The following is a 6,000-nucleotide window of genomic DNA, read 5'->3' as shown; positions in this document are numbered from 1 at the left end:
TTTAGATTGAGACCTGAGGTTCACTTCTCGATTTTGGAAGAGCTCACAGGAAGCACTGGGAATGAAGCTTACTTTCAGTATAACGTTCCACCCCCAAATTGATGGACGGTTAGAGATGACGATACAGATTTTGAAGGATATGTTACGAGCTTGTGTATTAGACTTCGGTGGTAGTTGGATTCAATTTCTACCATTAGTGGAGTTTACCTATAACAACAGCTTCCAGGCTAGTATCGGGATGACACCGTTCGAGGCATTGTATGGTAGGAGGGGTCGGTCTCCTCTATATTGGGATGAGGTCGGTGAACAGCAGATATTGGGTCCTGAACTCGTACAGTAGGCTTATGAGAACGTCAGATTGATCTGGGATAGGATTAAATTAGCTCAGGATCAGCAAAAGAGTTACGCGGATATTCGCCGCCGTGAGTTAGAATTCGAGGTGGGGGGTAAGATATTTTTAAGAATCGCTTCAATGAAAGGGGTGATAAGATTCAGGAAGAAGGGGCAAGCTGAGCCCGAGGTATATCAGACCATTCGAGGTACTAGAACGAGTGGGTCCGGTGGCCTACAGGATTGCACTACCCCCAGCGCTTTCAAGGATCCATGATGTGTTTCACGTATCCATGATGTGATTAATTACAAATCTTTAGGGATTGGGGATGCTTTGGCATATGAGGAGATGCTCGTTCAGATTCTGGACCATAAAGTTCAAATGTTGCGTACCAAAGAGACACTGTTAGTGAATGTATTGTGGCGGAATCACACGATTGAGGAAGCTTCTTGGGAGTTAGAGATGGAAATATGCCAGAAACATCTAGAGTTGTTCTAAGTAGTAGTTTTAGTAGTAGAATTGGTATGGGTATGTACATATGTAATATTCTGCCATTGTAGTAATGTCGTGTGGTTAGTCTCTGAGAGAGTTTGGTAATATTGTGAGTTCCTGAGACAATGTATGTATGTAACCACGGTATTACTCTTCCATAAGTGAGGGTATGTATGTATTTGGGACGGGGCTGCTATGTGGGTAGCTGTCAACTCTTCCTCGAGTCGGGTATGTGGTTGGGTATGTAGTTGAGTTGGTAAATGAGAGATTACAAATTTCAAGGATGAAATTTTTGTAAGGAGGGGAGGTTGTAAGAACCCGACCCGAGATATGTAGATTAAATAAATGAGAAAGAGTAAAATAGGGTAAATTAGCAGGCTTTATCAATGAAGCCATTGCTCTCGTTGACGAAAGCCTTCATACTCTTCGTCGCCGAAATTCAGAGCCTCGTCGACGAAGAAATACCGAACAATTTGTAAAATATCATAATAGGGTTCATCGTCGAAGAATCGATTCTTTGACGAAATGTGTAAATGATTTGTCGATGAAGGCGTCATTTCATCGACGAGGTTGGTCAAGTCAAAGGGGCTATAAATATCCTCCTTTATGCTTAGTTGCGAAGAAAGCTAAAACTATCTCTCTCTCTCTCTCTCTCTCTCTCTCTCTCTCTCTCTCTCTCTCTCTCTCTCTCTCTCTCTAAAACCAGCGGAATCTCTCATTCTCTCTTTAATTCTTTGTTGTTTGTCGCTTGATTTAACGTTCCGACATTACTCCGTGGATCAAGGAAGGAATCTCTATATTTTTAGCGGATCGTAAATTTGTTTCGAGGATTTTCGGGTTTTGACCCAAAACCAAGGTAAGGATCCGATTTCAATTTTGTTTCGATATATATGTAGTAATAAGAATTATAGTGAAGTATAGTTCTTGGATGTTTAGATTTTGGGAACTCGGTTCGTAGTTTTGGAGCCATAGAGTTCGTATTTTGGTATTTGAGAAAAGGTAAGAGGATTCTGTTTATATTAGTTATTTTTGAAATTTGGATCGGTAAACATGTAGTTTATGATCCTATATATGTTTTGGTTACTTATTTGGGAAAATCAATCATGTAAAAATGCGAGATTTTTGGATTACAATTTTTGAAAAAATTTGGGGTTTCGGGTATCATCTCTATTTCGGTTGGAAAATCATATGTTGCATAAAATGGTAGTAATGAGATGACCGTACCTATATTTGTATTAAATAGTGTTTCTCAAATTGAAAACGATATGATTGTTGTATACTCAAATAAGTGTGGAATGAATTGTTATATGTAAAATGTTCCAGGTTTTGTAAAACAACTAGGGGCGGCTAATTACTGTACATTGATGGGTATAGGAACATGAGTTCCAAAATTGTTCCAGGTTTTGTGAAATTTTGCCACGTCTCGGCTAATTACCATGGGCAAACGCCATGTCTCAGCTAAATACCGTGGGCGAGAGTGTCTGACTCTATATCCGAGGGTGTGAAATATCACTTGTTTGTTCCGCCTGGTCACCGATGGGTGTGAGTGGATACCGTATTAGCATGATATCGCTGTGAGGCTTCGGTTATTGTAGGATATCGAGTGCTTGAGTGTGACGACACTAACAGTATGTTTGGTATCGTATGTACTGGAACTGGATTGTGAAAATAATGGAACTGCATCGTGTTATGTTTTATGTCGAAATAACACTTGTATCCCACACACTGACATAACCTGCTTTCTTCCTTACTGAGAGGTGTCTTACCCTGAATATACAAATATTTTTCAGGTTCTTCAGGTAGCCAAAACTAGCATCCTAGCGTCCGGGAGCATGGGTGTCAGTTAGCTACGTAGAGTACTTATGTAAGTACAGATTTTATAACCGAGTTTTCATTATTGGATTTTGTAGACACCCAGGATATGTACTGTATTTTGGAGCATAGACTCTAGTCATGTATAGAATCTGGTATGATACGTTGTATGTATTAGAAAGAATATTTTCATTGCGTATTTGATGTGTATGGATATGTATGTGATTATGTATAGGGTTTACGTGTACCCCATGGGGTCGGACACTTATTCAGTGTAGTATTATGTATGTTTTAAATGATACGGAGACAGATTAGGTTACTAAAACCACACTTGGAGCCTATTTGCGGGTTCGGGGCATGACACCAAGACCCAATAGGCTTAAGCTTTTGGGTCAAGTTGGTGCTCACCCATGTGTATCAAGCACACCTATAGACACCTCCGGTGCTAACAATATTTATATTAAATACCCAACTATTTCCATTTTGAACATATTATAATTACTATAATTGTTGTATGCTTAATATTATGACTATAGCTTCTATGGGCAAACCAATATATTAAGAGAAATACAAACCTTTTTGTGATTTTTTTTTTTACAATCTTGTTTCTTAAGTAAGTGTTTAACAATACATTTTGTTTATGCATATGCAAAAAACACAAGGCTAATTAATTGAATCTTATAGTGTATTGATCACTTTGAGTCCTTTGCAAATTAACTACTCAGGATGAGAGTGAATAAACTCCAAAGAAAAAAAAAGAATAATGACTCAATGTGTCTTGAAGCCACTTCAACCATTGAATTATATGACAAACATAGATTTTTTTGTCATGTTGTATGACAATAATAATGTGTAATACTTTCATGGTAACTAAGATTAACAAGAAATTAACTATTTTCAATTGTTTGAGGACATATCATAGCGTATTAGATTTGGTATATAATAATTTTTGTGACCTACATGCCACTTTTGCATTAGGAAATAGGGACTACTTTGTTAAGTTTATTAATGATGGCTCTCATTTTAGTGTGCTTAACCTCTACATGCCAAAAGTAAACTTATAAATAAGTTTACAATTTATGAACACAAAGTAGAAAACCAATATAAGATATTTCAATGTAGTGTTTTAGGCATGATAAATGAGGAAAATATTATACTCATTCTTACTTTTGATTCCACCAATATAATTCGACCATGAAGTTTTTGGTCCCTTTTACATCGTAATAAAATGGTGCATCCAAAGAAAGAATAGGACCACCTTATGCAAGCGGTAAATTTGATACTTTCTAATTCTAGACTAACACATAGTTTTCAGGTGAAGTCTTACTGACATCTTATCACATATTAAGTATAGTTCATAGTAAAGGAAAATCGATTACCCAGCCATGTGAAAGCGTGGAAGAAAAACAAGTTAAATTCTAATGATTTAAAACCTTAGGACTTTAGAATTATAGTTAAAATATTAAAGCCCCAAAAAATAAAACTTTTGACAAAGGGAAATAAAGTTCATTTTCTTGAATATGCACAACATAGCAAGCAAAAGAGGTTTATGGTTGTATAATCTAATGACTTGATTGAAATAAAAAAAAAAAAAAGTAACTAAGTCTAAAGATGCTATTTGATGAATATAGAATTGACAATGGAACATTCAAATTTTTTTTGTAGAAGCTTTAAAACTTAGAATAAGTAAAATATCAAATTATATTAGTGGAAGGCACTAGCATAAATATAATTTCACACTTTTCGTCATGCTTGTTGAGCTTGATCCTAAAACTTGCAAGCATGGTATTTCTTAGATTCAATATTGTGGTCAGACATTAGTATACCTTTTTATTTAAGTCTAAATTCTAATTGTATGTTTAGTACGTAGATATGGAGTAGATATGGAATGGAACCGAACAAATAGAATCAAATTTATCACTTTTTTATTATCGTCACCATTCAAATATTCATTCTTTTCTATCTTACATCATTTCATTCCGCAAACAAGACATGAGTTAGGTTATAGGTTGTAATGAACATATAAAAGGAATAAAAAAGTTGATAGGGCTATTCAAAACTACAAAACTAAGTTAGTGGCCGAGCTAAACACCAAAAAAAAAAAAGAAAAAAAAAATGGAATGTATAAACTTCTTTAATTCGATATTTTTCCTCTTACTATTGAAATGACTTTTATTAAAACATTAGTGCGGGTGATGGATTCAATATACAAGCTTGCAATTCATGAGGTAGAAAAATGACATTCCCAAATAGTGAGATGGACAAAGAGAATTTCAATGAAACAATAACTTGTATAACTATATGATACTATAATTTAAAATTATAAAATTAATATTTTAAGCTAAATAATAATAGTAGTAATAGTAATAGTAACAATGTTAATCTAATATTATAATATAATTATTAAATTATTATACTATTATTTTTAAAATTAAATAATTAAATATTATTTTATAACATAATTGATTAATTGCATTATTTTCAATTGTTACGTATATCTTTACCATTAATATCAGAAAGATGAAACCGTTTTTATTTTTAATTTGTTTTTTTCTTATTGTTCCATGAGGGTCAATTTTTTTTTATTTTAAAAACTATAGGTCTAAATAAATTCAAGTGGTAGGAAAATTAACAAATTTATATTTCCCATTCTTCATGCATTTTTACTTATAACTTCTAAAAAATGCTTACAACTTTTAAAAATTATCCACAATTAGTTGTTATTATTCTTAAAAAAGTATTTACAACTACCAAAATTTACTATACATAAACATTGTTTGTATGCGCCTGCAACTCGTATATATTATACTGTAATGACCCAGAAATTATGCTATATATATATTTTTTTCATATAAAATAAGTCTACTCTCAAATCACAACTGTAGCGCCCCGAACTCAGTGGGGCTTGGAGTGCTAATATTCCGTAGATAATTTAAACATACAACCAACGGAAGCAAAATAAACTTTTATAACCATGCATACCATAGTACTACCTTTCAACCTTAATATCAACATCTCCCCAAAAACATATTATAACCCCGAATAACCAAAACAATTAGATATAAATAAAATATTGTCCCAACACTACTCACTTTTAGCTAGCTTGTCTAGGTCCCGCCCTGAAGCTCCTAGACTAGGTTTCCTGAAGGTCCTGACAAATTTGTATATTTAATGGGGTGAGACACTTTTCAGTAAAATAAAATAAATTATTGTCAGTGTGTGACTAACATGAGTTTTAGTGAAATCAAACACCTCATTTAATTTACCTTAACTGGCAAATATGACATTTATATAATATAACGCACACCTATATAGTTGGAAATGTACACTTTCTTCACAATATAATATGTTCATTAAATAATAAC

Source organism: Malania oleifera, chromosome 1, assembly GCF_029873635.1.
Source record: "Malania oleifera isolate guangnan ecotype guangnan chromosome 1, ASM2987363v1, whole genome shotgun sequence".
Lineage (NCBI taxonomy): Eukaryota > Viridiplantae > Streptophyta > Magnoliopsida > Santalales > Ximeniaceae > Malania > Malania oleifera.
The sequence above is the reverse complement of the archived record's forward strand: the minus strand, read 5'-3'. Positions refer to the sequence as shown.